The sequence below is a fragment of the Macrotis lagotis genome, chromosome 3 (genome assembly GCF_037893015.1).
Source record: "Macrotis lagotis isolate mMagLag1 chromosome 3, bilby.v1.9.chrom.fasta, whole genome shotgun sequence".
NCBI lineage: Eukaryota > Metazoa > Chordata > Mammalia > Peramelemorphia > Peramelidae > Macrotis > Macrotis lagotis.
The window spans coordinates 214,293,570-214,307,539 of NC_133660.1; the positions used below are offsets into that span (position 1 = coordinate 214,293,570).

At 37.2% G+C, this 13,970-nt stretch overlaps 1 protein-coding gene and 1 long non-coding RNA gene across 2 annotated transcripts in view; both read right to left on the minus strand.

Annotated features, from left to right (window-relative positions):
- PPP2R2C (protein phosphatase 2 regulatory subunit Bgamma) overlaps window positions 1-13,970 on the minus strand; it is a 388,395-nt gene that overhangs the window by 345,180 nt on the left and 29,245 nt on the right. The window lies entirely within an intron of this gene.
- The window catches only part of LOC141518101 (uncharacterized), a 42,236-nt gene continuing 28,266 nt past the window's right edge, over window positions 1-13,970 (minus strand). Inside the window, exon 2 of the long non-coding RNA XR_012477085.1 lies at window positions 1-13,970. This exon is cut by the window's right edge and continues 16,100 nt beyond it. This is a non-coding gene — a long non-coding RNA (uncharacterized LOC141518101).

The following is a 13,970-nucleotide window of genomic DNA, read 5'->3' on the forward strand; positions in this document are numbered from 1 at the left end:
AACACACACACACACACACACACACACACACACACACACACACACACAGCTCTTGGCCATAAGGCTTTGTCTTTCTCCTACTGGGAACCTGGCCACAACAACACTTGTTTGGTCTCACAGTCATATACCTACTCTCTGACCATCTCCAACCCATCAGAAACAAGAATTCTGCTTCAGCCCCACCACATCTCCCCATTCCAAGTGTTATTAGATGATGTTTTGGTCTTCTACCAGCAACGAGGTCCCCACAACACTTCCTGTAGTCCCTTAGCCATGTCCCAGCTTCCTATTTCTCACCCAGTGGAAACTAGCTCCCCCTGCAACACGGTGCTCATATAGATTTGAGAGGTGAACCCTTTCCCTAGTCTAACTGAAACCAGGCTATGCCACCATTTTTTAACCCTATTCTTTCCCTTTTCTCTCACCTTGTCATGTCCCTTTATGTCCCATCTTTTCCATAGACAAGATCTTTAAGGGTAGAAACTGTCTTGTTTGCTTTTATGTGTATTGTGCTTAGCATGACATCTACATCATCATAAGCAGGTAATAAGTAATCCTTTTATTGTTGTTCAGGTGTGTCCAACTCTGGGTGATTCTATTTGGAGTTTTCTAGAGTGTTGGGTCATTTTATTCTCCAGTTTGTTTTACAGATGTGGAAACTGACATAAACAGTATTAAGTGACTTTTTTTTACTTTTTTTTTACTCCAGGTTCAGCACTCTACCCATTGTGCCACTTAGTCCAGAATAAGCATTCCTACCAAACTTCATTGAGTATAAAAATGAAATATGACAACAATAACAGTTCTTTGAGGAGTGGTAGAAATCTACAAAAAGAAGTTCAACATCAAAATAGGCAGAAGAAAATTGTATCTTGGTAGAAATACAATAGTCCATAATTATGATCAATAATTTATCAAACTTTTACAATGCTTTTGTGCACTGAGCAACATCATCACATATCCCATTTTTTAAATATGAAAGTGAGTGTAAGAAGAATAACATGCTTCTGAACACTGTCTTGAAAACTGACCTGTATCACTTATTCACAGACTACATTTTGGTCAGGCAGTAGCTCTCTAAGTTTTCATCTAATCCACACAAACATAACATATCTAGGAACCATTTGTAAGGAATTGTGGAATATTGAAGTTGAAAGTAATCACAGAATGAAAAACCTTAGAGTAAAAACATGGAGACTGGAAAAGAACATGCCATGTCAAAACTGAAGGGATTTTTGAGATCTTCTATTCCAAATTCTTGTTTTACACTTAGGAAATCTAAGACCAGTATGGCAAAATGATCAAAGGATCAAAAGTCACAAAGTTAAGTTAGTGATAAATTTAAAACTCTATTATCTGGTCTTTTGATTATCCATCTGTTCAATCAATAAGCATGTAATAAGTATCTACTACATCCAGAGTAATTTCCAGTCCATCAACTGTATGTACAACAGAAATTAGAGGATCTAAGTTCCAATCTCCCTTCTATTAGTATTTGTGGGACATTGGGCAATTAGCTTCATTTTCCAGGATTTTAATTTCTTCTTCTGCAGAATAATAAGGGGAATGTAAAGTAGATGTCTTCTAATTCTAGGTCTATGAATTTGACAATATATTAACAAGTATATCATGGATAACACTCTGTGCCCAGTGTTATGGGATAAACAAAGAAGGAAGAAGGTCCCTGTCCTTGAGGAGCCTGCAATTCAGGGAAATGATCAGATAACATGACTAGAGCCTGGAATAGGGTAGGAGTTCAATAAATGTTTATTGATTTGTTTGATCAATAACATATACAAGGGAATGAGAAAAATTAGAGAACATAGAAATTACTAGGAAGAAAGGGAAAATCCCTTAATACACTGAATGAAAAGCTATGAATCACTTATTTTAATCCCCAAAAGCACAGGACATCTTTTTAACACTGTATAAGCAAAGATCCCAACTATAATGAGCAAAGAAGTACAGAAAAAAAGTCTGTATACATCTCTTGTGAGTGTGAATCAAATCATTTTCTTTTTAAAAGATGCATTTGGTTAATAATTTTAAAATATGCTTCATCTCTCCTCTTCCACTCTTATTTATATTAAAAGCAAATTTATAATGCATCCCTTTATTCAAAAGAGGGAAATGTATAGGCTCAAGCAAAAAGATAATCAACAGGACTTAAATGCTTTGAAGTCCAGGCATACCACTTGGTAGCAGTGTGACCCTGACCATATCAAAGCCTTTCTTAGTCTTTGTCTCCTCATCTATACACTGGGAATGATGATGCCTGGAACCAGTAGCTCACAGTGCAGTTGGGAGAATCAAATGAGTTAAGACATGCATGAGTACTTTGCAACCATAGAGCAGTATATAAATGTCAACTATTAGAGAATGAAAGAGAAAGTGACAAATACACAAATACATGGTATTAATCAATCAACAAGTAATTTATTAAGAAGCCAAGCACCATGACCCAGATAAGATGAAACCTTTCTTGCCCTCAAAGAGCTTACATGCTATGGAGAGAAGAAAAAATACACATTTAAGTATTTGTCAAATAAATGTAAGATAATTTCCAGAGGTGGAAGGGATCACTAGAAGGTAGGGGGATCAAGAAGTGATACTAGGTATTCTAAGAGTCGAGGGTGAGCAGGTAGGACCCCTTGGGCATAGAGGGCAGCCAGTGTCCAGATTATGTGTGAAAAACTTCAAGAAGGCTGGTTTCCTTGGACTGTAGAACACATGAAGAGAAGTAAGATAGAATAAGCTTAGAATGGCGACATAGAGCTGGGTTGTGAAAGGCTCTAAGTGCCAAACTTAGTTTGTTTTTGAGGTTAATGGAGAGAAATGACTTGACAGCTAGGTAGATGAAGAATTGCATAGGAGAAAGACTTGAAGCTGGGAGATCACTTAGCGGGGCTGCTGCAGCAATGCAGACAAGAGGGCTTGAACCAGAGTGCTTATATGAGCAAAATACAGTCCAGCTGGGGTAGGATCCACCTTCCTGATGTGCTTCACTGATAGAGATTCCAAGAATCCAGAATCACCTCCTGGTCACAATAAAACCTCCAAAGAAATGTAAAGTTCTTGAAAATTACCCCCGTAACAAAAAATTAAAATCTAAAACAAAGGACTAAAAAGAAAGTGACCTTAGACTTTAGCCTATCAATTGAGGAATGAGTACAAGATTTTTGAGATCTCCTAGTTCAGATTTCTGGGAAATTGAGGCATAAAGGGTAAAATACTCATAAGACTCAAAGGTCATAAAGCTGAGCTGACTCTAAGTCAGGTCTCTGTCCAATCACTCCATAAACATTTATTAAGTGCATCAGACTGTTATTCAAATACTGCAACAGAAAGTGTGCTGTCACTAAAGTCAGAGGAACTGGGTTCAATTCTCACTTACAACTATTGATACCTGTTTTGTCACCTTGGACAATTAGCTCCATCTTCAGAGTAGGGAGGGGAATGTAAACTAAAACAATTGTACAATAACATTGGCATTATAAACACAAACAACTTTGAAAGACTTTGTAACTTCAGCAATGCAGGGAACCACTATAATTTCAGGGAACCAATGATGAAGCATGCTACCACCTATAAAGAGATAATGGACTCAAGATACAGAAAGAGACATACAATTCTGGACATGGTCAATGTGGGAATTTGTTTTGCTTAACTACACACACATATTTGTTTTAACAAAATAAGGGTTTGGGTTTACTTTTTTCCCAATGGGGTAGGTTAGTGAGCAGAATAGGAAACAAATGTTTGGCAACTAAAAATATATATATTTAACATTTTAAAGTAAAATGAAAATTCTGGAAAGTTCTGCCATACTAGAATATATTAAAGTACAGAGTCAATGATCAAATATCTGCTTGGGATCCAAAGCCCATTTTGGTTAAATTTATAGGGAGAAGTCAAAAATCTTGCTAGGCAAACAAAGGAATTCTCTTAGCTAAAGCAACTCACCAGATTGGGTAATAAAACCCGAAGGTATTGTGATCTGCTTTAGTGAAGGAAATAGCCATAGCCCTGAAACCACAGATTTCTCAGAACAGTATGGTGGTATCAACACAAACTGGATTTGAGAGTTCATAGCACAAAGTCCTTTTTGTAATTTGTGTGTGGCCATATTTACTTCCTCCCAACTTTGTGGTTTTAAGCAATAAATTGAGACCAAGATATATACTCTCCAAATGCAGTCTAGAATTCAATAGAAAAGAATAAGAATTTTTTAAAAAAGGACTCTCTCCACTGGAGAGAATCATGTTCTAATGTGGGCACAGCCCTACCAGGCAGATTCTCACCCTTATACTCCATTACAAGTAAAGAAATGTACAGCATGTCTGTGTCCAATAATTCACATTTACAATTCCCACTATAACTGTAAAGTGGCTTTAGGTCCACAGGCAGTACTAGGAATATCAGAAAATATTATTAACTTTTATTTAATAATGTATTCTCTTCAAACTTAATCACAGTTACTAGGACAAGTATAATTTTGTAGTTTATGCCTTATTAACAGGTATTGGCGTGTTTGAAGGCTTTTTTCTTTAGAACATATCTATTTTCTTGAGTTCTATATTAAAGTCAACTAGATACATTAACACAGACATAAACATCATATGCAATTTTATGCTTGCAAGATACTATACATGTGTGAAGAGAAGCCATGAGGGGCACAATGGATAGAGACTGGTGCTGAAGTAAGAAAGGCCAGGGTTGAAGTTCTGCTTTTTACACTATTCTCTGTGTGTCCATGGACAAGTAATTTATCCTCTCAGTGCTCTCTGGTACTTCTAAGGCTATATATTTCAGATCATGCAATGATCTTAATTGTTAAAGAGTATTCCACATCAAAATGTGTGTGTGTGTGTATATGTAATTAATCTCAAGAGCATGCTCATGTATTTATTGAGCAACCAGATATGAGGGATATAAAGACAGAAGTATATACACATATACATCATATCTATATTTACATGTATATATGAAATATATATATATATATATTTATATAAACACACTTGCAGCTAAAGGTATAACTGTTTAAAACCCCAAAGTTTTGAGTATGTAAATATGGTTACCATGATCCTTTTATAAAATACGATTACTATTCCACTCAAGTTCAGACAGCATGCTTATAGTTCTTTCATAGTCCCTGTCTGGCTCTTCACAAGGGGCTGGGAGCTAGCCCTAGATTCTGGAAGGCTATATATATCACAGGACTGAGGTCTTACTATTGGCAAGTAAGGCAAGCAGGCTCTACTGCCCACTTTCCTTATCATTTAATAGCAAAATGCTTTCCAAATTAGTGATTTGGGATAAATGACTGACCACAGGAAAAATAAGAGACAGTCTGTGCACAAAACTCATACCTAGAGTCAAATTTTTTGGAAATAAATTTTGAGGTTCAGCATGTTGCCTTTGCCATAGCAAAATAAAGGAGCACAATTGCTCATTGGGTCCCTAGGCACACCTAATTGCAGCATGTTCTATTTAGTCTTTGTGATCTTTGAGTTCAGGCCTGATGTATGAATGTCAATGTAAACAACTGTAATATAGTTCCACAAAGAAAGTAATCACCCAAAGACAGAAGTTCTTATTACCTGAGAAAGCTCTACTTTCTATTTCCATGTTATTGCTAATAGTTTTTTTCTTCCAGTATCTATACCATATGAAGCTCAGGAGATGTTAGAGATCAATCAGCTTAACCTTCGATCTATTCCTTTTCATAGCCTTTATATTTCATTTGTACATTCCCAAAACAAAGTAGCCCACCCCCTTTCCTACATACAAATGAACTACATTTAGAGCTCCTTGAGAGTTAGAGCAAGGGGCCTCATGGCTCAGATATAGAAAAGTAGACAAATAGCAAACAAAGAAAAAAAAGTGTCATTGTCTATGGCCTACATAAATACATGATTTAATTCTCCCCTAAGTCAATCTTGCTACTTAAAGGCATGTCATATCAGTTCAATCAAAAGCTTAACATTCATGCAAGGTCTTTGTTCAGTTCCTCATATGCTATGGTGTCCATCATCTGTGAAATGGATCATCAAGCAACTACAGGAGGCTAATAAGACTACCACTATACCATGTCAATAGAGCATGAATCTTGCCAACTGCTAACAAGATAGAAAGGTTTCATATATGGGTCCAATAATGAGCCATACACTTCTTATCTGAGGTCTACCCTTGATTAATTTGGAGATATTCATCTCCAGATGAATGGCAAATGGAGATTGAATCTTTTCAACACAATAACTCATAAAAAAATTCATTAAAAGATAAGGAAGGGGGCGGCTAGGTGGCGCAGTGGATAAAGCACCGGCCCTGGAGTCAGGAGTACCTGGGTTCAAATCCGGTCTCAGACACTTAATAATTACCTAGCTGTGTGGCCTTGGGCAAGCCACTTAACCCCCGGTTGCCTTGCAAAAAAACCTACCTAAAAAAAAAAAGATAAGGAAGGTCTGTGATCTGTGTATAGACAAAGGCAAGACCCACACTAGAGAAAATCACCCATCCTTGAAGTGTTGAAATATATTTTAACTAATCATTTAACAGGAAGATATACAGTACATGTGAAAATATAAAAGCAGTTACACAGTGATCACTTCAAAGTAGGGTCCTTAACTATGGAAGCTCAGTTAAGCAAAAGAGGCCTTCATCTTTATGCAAAATAAAAATGCTAATAACAAATCATCTTTATCTAGAGCTTTAAAGTTTACTAAATTATTTTCCTCATAAAAAACCCATGATGTAGGTTATTAAAGTTTTATTATCCTCAAAGGCACAGAAATGTTAGTTAACTTGACTTGGGTCACACAGCTGGTAAGTGACTGAGATGGGACTTCTCTAAGATCTTCTCCAAAATCAATGCTCCTTCCCTTATACCCAGTTTTACCAGATGTCTTCTTTAAAAAAAAGACCCAGGTCACATAGTCTTGTTTCTTCCTCAGTAAAATGAAAGAGTTGGACTAGATGACATTGAAGCCCTCTTTAAGCTTTTGTCTAAAGATCCAGGGACAGACAATCCATGGCCTTCTCAGGCAGTCAATATACATTTTAATTGATCTATTAAAATTTTTATTTCTCCAGATAGAATAAAAATCTAACCACTGTTTTTAGTTCTGCCCTCTAAGGTCAAGATATGCTTGAATCAGTTAAATCCCTCTTCCATATGGATCTCAATAAGAAGCATATTGACTTAAAAGAGCACAAATTAATATTATTGTTGTTGCTTTTGTTATTATTTCAATCACATCCAACTTTTCCTGACCCCCATCTGGGGTTTTCTTAGCAAAGAAAACAAAATAGTTTGCCATCTCCTTCTCCAGATCATTTTAGACAAGGAACTGAGGCGAACAGAGTAAAGTGACTTTCCCAGGGTCACACAGAAGTTTTCTTATCTTCAGGTCTGGACCTCTAACCACTGTGCCATCTAACTGCTGCATAAATTGACATTATCTATATTAATTTGTATCTTTGTCTTGTGAAACATTTACCAATTACATTTTAATCTGGTTTGAGCTTCACTCAAGTTTTGTAGGCAATATGAGGTCTGCTGATACCTCTGCTGTAGAGGACCTCATGTTTCCATGTGATTAAGACCACAAGACTTTAATATCCATTCTGACTATGAAACCATCCTAACCTCCTTCTCTTGTTCAATTCTATAATATGCAACCAGTAACAACTACTGCCAAAACATAACTGGTCAAGTCCAAAAATACAACAACCAAGATGGTTTGTGTCTTTAAATTTAGAAGAATTCAATACAAAGATAAAGGCAGTACTCAGTCCATGGAGGGAACTTATAGAACCTGGGTCCTAAGAGGTAATATATTCTGACGATATAAGAATTCTGACAGAATCTTTGACAGTACCTCAAGACCTGTCCCATCTAGGTTTCTTTCTTTCATTTCTCTTGTTGCCATCTATCGAAACCTGATCCCTGAGAAACCTTCTTCTCCTAATTTAGCTTTGAAGAGGCTGGAGAAAGAGAAAATGGTAGAATATGTATAAAATGGTTTCTAACTCTGGCCAGATGATATCATAGATTGACATTGGACCAGACATTCAAAAACCACAAGCTTTTATTCACTCTCTCCTATGTGCCAAACTAGGCAAGGGGGAATGTGAAGTTTATGGAGTGTGTTCTTGAGGGGGCATAGGAGATCAAAAGAGATCAATAGAATACACAAAACACAGCAGACGAATTAGAATGGTACAGAGTAAAGGGGAAAAGGGAGAAGGCCATTATCTTATGGGGTGTAGGAGAAGAGAGAAGGCTTTTCTGAGTTAGGCAAAATGACCTATAATCAGCTTCTGGTCCATCCATCAAGGAAAAAGTGACAATGAAGATCAAAATTGTCTAACACCGTAGAGCAGCCTATGGTGATCTCCAAGCATCAGCATTCTTGACAAAAGACAGAGGAAAAGCTCATGATCAGTCAAGAGCCACACAAAGGATTATGCTCAAGATGTCTCTGAGAGGCTCAGGGACAAATGAAGAACCCCAGAGAAGGTCAGGAGCCACAGATGCTTTGGGAGACACCTATCCCTCTGAGATACTAAGATACAGGGATCCCATAGCTAGTGTAAAAAAGGATAGATAAACCAGTTCCCTATCCATGGATAGCACAGGAACACAAAAAGTAGATTCAGGAAAATAAAAACTCAGCCAGACGAAGAAATGTTCTAACATTTGAGGCAGAATTTCTCATGTCTCCTGGGTAACAATAACTATTATCACAACAACAAATAACATCTACAAAGTGTTTCAAGATTCACAAAACACTTTATGTACATATTTTCACTTAACCTTCATAGCAGCTCTGACAGAGAAGTGTTATCACTATTGTTATCCCCACTTTGCAGGTAAGGAGAATGAGGCTCAGAGAAGTTGTGACTTGGGCAGGGTCACACAGCTAGCAAATGTTTGATTCAGGATTCAAGCTCAGGTCTTCCTGACTCCAAGTCCAACACTTTATCCATGCATCAAGGTGATAAACATTGACAAATGTGAGCACAGGCAGATGGGAATAATGGCTAAGAAAATGAGAGATAAAATATCTTGTTATTATGAATAATGATAACCAACAATTACAAAGCACTTTAAGGTTTGCAAAAACTCTTTACACATAACATTTTATTTGATCTTCACAACACCCCTTTAAGATAGGCATTATTACTAACTCCTTTAATATAAGAAGAAATTGAGGCTGAGAGAGATTAAGTGACTTATCCAGGGTCACATAGTAAGTATTCGAGGTAGGATTTGTAGTAAGACATTTCCAACTCCCAAATCCAATACCCTTATCCATTATTCCACCTGGCTGCCTCTCTGTTGTATAGAATAGTGACAGAGACTCAAAAACATTTTTCTAGTCTCTTTGAAACCTAGGTGGTCTGGAATCTGGTGTTGGTAGGAAAAAAAAAGAAAGAAACCAACTTTCTGCAGAAGAGATCTGAAGGAACTCAGCTATGAAGGTAGTTCCTGATGTTTAGCAGCATTGCTCCACAAGTTCAAAAAAAAAGGTTTAAATAAATGCACAGATCCATTATGGGCATGATAAGAGAAACAAGGGTATTTGCAGTACAGGCCTGAATTTTGGCAGTGCTCATCAAGGAAGGTATCATGTTCTTTCATCATTTTCCTTTCTGTAAAAACAATTGGACTAGAAGATCCCCAAGGACCTTATGTTTTCAGACTGTTCTAAGATTTAATATTCTATGTTTTCTAATCTAACGAATCTTCTAACTCTAGAATTCTATATCCTATGTTCCTGTGTCCCTTGTTATCTCTGAGACAAAACTGAACTGTGTGGATTAAGGCATCTACCCACTCTGGTATTTATGTTTTTATTAAGTTGTTTTTCAATTGTGTACAACTCTTAATGATCCCTTTTTGAGGGTTTCTAGATGAGGAAACTGACACAAAAAAGGATTAAGTGACTTGCCCAGGGTCACACAGCTAGAAAGTATCTGAGGCTAAATTTGAATTCAGGTCTTTCTGACTCCAAGGTAAGCCACTATCTAGCTACCCTCATGTTCTTATAAACAGTAGCAGTTAATATGCCATATAACACCTCCATAGTCCCACATCTTGCATGATCATCTTTTCTTTGTGGAGACTGGGTCTCATTATCCCACCTAGGCAGGAAGTACAGTGGTTACTCACAAGACCCAACCCCAATGATGATCAGCAGAGAAACTTTGAACTGCTCCATTTTTTAGACAGACTAACTCATAATTCCTTAGCAACCCATTTCCAAGGGTTTGTCACAAGCTGACAAACTTTGTGTGGACATCCTATCAACTTCAGCCTTATTACATCTCAGAACTCCCAAAGCTAACAATCCAGAGACTCAGTCTCCCACCATATCAGGGATTGTGGGCATATGACATCATACTCTGTATGAACATACTGACAATCCCTGGTGAACTGATCAGGGTTTTAAAGGGTCACATGGTCAATAAAAATTTGACCTAAGATTCCTCTAAGCAAATGGAAAAAAATCCTATAATATTTTTAATATCTATGCATTAGCTAGCATAACACATCCAATTCAAGGGATTTACAATCTGCACAGGGGGACATGGGCGGGGTGGGGGGGTGATGCAGAGAGAGGAAAGCAAACCTATTTCCATAGTATAAAGAATAATGAGACCAGGTTGTGTCATTTTTCAAACCGCAATAACATGGAAAATGAAATTTTAAATTAAAACCTCAGGTCATCCACAGTGTACGCAGATTATTACTTCTGTCTAATATTTCTTCCTCAAGTCCAACCTTGGGATCCATGCAGAAACAACATGTTCTATTTACATAAAACACTGGGTCTCAAACTTATGGTTTTCAAAATCTATTAACTCGATAAGAATCATAGTAGAGTAGATAAGGAATCTTGAATAGAGATGGGTAGTACCCAGATTAGGTAGGGAGTCTCCTCTCAATTTTTCCACTTAACAGTTGGGTGGCATTGGCCACTCAGGTGTCTTAATTTCTCTAAGCCTTGGTTTCTCCAAGCCTCAGTTCCCCCACCTGTAAAATGAAGATAACAACTATGCTACCTGACTAATCCAGATGCTATGAGAATAAAAAGAGATGATGAACTTGTTCTGATACTAAAAAGTATGCATAAATGTGAGTATTTACTGCTAGGACCTTGAGCAAATCATTTCTCCCCTCTGAGACTTAGTGCACTCTTCTGTAAAATGATGGGTTTTCAGTGGTGGGTTAGATTCTTTTCAAGGGCTTTTTCATCTGCAAAATTCTATGTTCTACACTTGTAATTCTTCCATTTCAGTAATAGGAAAAAGATGAAATCAAAGGTTTTTTCCCTCTTACCCCCCCAAAAATATTTGAATACATTAAAATTCTCAATGATTTTGATTCTAGAAGCTAATCAAACCTCAGTATTGACAGAATCCAAATCATGATGATAATAAAAATAATAATGTTTGTTGAGTTATAAACAGGAATGTGCTGGAGTCATCTCCAGCATGAACTTTGTTTTCAGTATGAGCAATGACTCCTCAGAAACTGGCTACCACACTGATTTTTTAAAATGAAGAAAGTGACGGAAAAAATAGTAATAATATGGATTAAACTAAAAGTGCTTAATCATTCTTTTGCATGTTATCTAGTCTAGTCATGTTTTTCTTTCTTTTTCTTTATGTTTTTGCAAGGCAAATGGGGTTAAGTGGCTTGCCCAAGGCCACACAGCTAGGTAATTATTAAGTGTCTGAGACTGGATTTGAACCCAGGTACTCCTGACTCCAGGGCCGGTGCTTTATCCACTGCATCACCTAGCCACCCCAGTCATGTTTTTCAATGCATAAAATAAAACATCAGTCATGGGCATATTTTTTTTCCTCCAGAAAACTGTTTGTTAAACATTTAACAGCATTCTCCAGGCTATAAGGTTCCTGTCAGTCTCTCCTAAGACCATGCCTCCTTCCAGCGTAGGATTGAAAGCAAACTAAAAATAGACTCATACTCAACAGCTCATAGGAACATGGAGTTGAAACCAGAAGGGACTCAAAGGTCATGCAGTTCAAGCTTCTCATTTTACCGAAAAGGGATCTAAAGCCCAGATGGATTAAGGACATACGGCTAGTTAAGTGTCAGAGGTGGGATTTTTGACTCATAAGTCACCAATCTTTCTACTTTATTCCCTCCCCCCTTTTATTTCCACAGAAATAAAATTTCAATCATAGGTTTCCCAGGAAAAGATAGCTATAACAATCTCTATATATTATCTTTAAGCACGAGGCCAGAAATGGTTCCAATTACAATAATGGCCCAGCATATTTAAAGTTTACATAATCAGCAGCAAAACCTTTTCTATGAACTGACAGAGAATGTTAAAGCTAGAAGAAACTTTAGAACATAGAATGTGCAGCATAAGAAATGAAAGCAGTCTTAAACAATGAGGAACATCAAATGTTGAAGTGGCTTGTGATTCTTGAATACAGAACAGCAGCTGCCAGGGCTATAATGGGCCTTAGGTTCTAGAAGAAAACATGAACCACAGAACTGGATGCTCTTAAAGATGAAGGAGTTCAACTTCTCATTACAGAGGAGGGAAGTGACAGCATGAGAGTCAACAAGCCACTGAGTCAACAGCAGGGCCAAAACTACTTCCCGAAGCCTTCCCTCTTAGAATGCTGCTTCCTCTATACAATTTTAGCTACTAGATGCAGTATTAGATCATTGTCCCTACAACACATTGCAGAGACCAAGACCAAGGGATTAAGAAAGCAACATGACCCACTGTAATTACAGATTTACCTCTTCTGATTCCTAACCATAATATTCAACTTGACTTTCTACCTGTGGATTTTGGATAAGTTACTCTCTCTGGACCTCAATTTCCTTATCTGTAAAATGAGGGGGATATAAATAAATCATCCCTAAAAATCTCTTCCTGCTCTAAACCTATGATCTCTAGATTCTTAATAATTTAATATTTTTTTCCTTTTAAAGTTTATAGAGTACTTAATATTTATGATACCATTTAATTCTCACAATAGATTTGGGGGGAGATTTTTGCAAGGCATTGGGATTAAGTGACTTGCCCAAGGTCACACAGCTAGGTAATTATTTAAATGTCTAAGGACAGATTTGAACTCAGGTCCTCCTGACCCCAAGGTCAGTGCTCCATCCACTGCTCTACCAGCTGCTCCCTGCACAATAGATTTTTTTAAAGTATTTATATCCCTCCAAATCAAATCCTCCCTCAAAGTATAGAATTTGCTACCACAAAAGAGATTCCAAAACAGAATGTGCTTGAGGCTCTGAAAAACATCACAAAAGCATGGTTCCTGACATGCTAGAAACAATGGCAGAAAGATAGTCTTCTCGTTTTGTTTTGAAACTGGGCCTTTCTATCTAATCCATATTGGAAATATGGTGGTCACTTACAGATCTGATTCCAATACTGGTGAGCACAGATGTCTTAAACTGCTCCATTTTTTCTGCTCTGGGCTGGCCTTTTCTCAGATAGTCTACTGGTCCCAGGCTTCTGGAAGGTTTGCCATATTGGTATTGGACTTTGTGTGGCTTTTAGCCACAACAGGCTTTAGCTCTGACATCTCAAATGATTTACCAGTCTCAGCCTTGCCAGTGGCAGAGACTATAGTCAGATCCACTATGCCCAGGGGACAGAACTGAAGGAGTCTAAGCTCTTAAGGTCAAAACTTTGATGGACAACCCTCATAAGATGGTAAATTCTAGTCTATTTAAAAATCAGTCTCACTTAGAAAAATATACATAGCATTTAAATCTGTGTACAGACTGAACCACAAAGGGTTGCATCCTTGAAACTAAGTATTTTTGTAAGGAAAAATATATTTAGAAAAACCTTGAAAATAATTATTCCAAAATGACTATGGTTAGAATAATCCAGTATCTAGTATCCTGGAATATATCTAGTATCACAACATAAAAAAAAAAAATTGAAGAG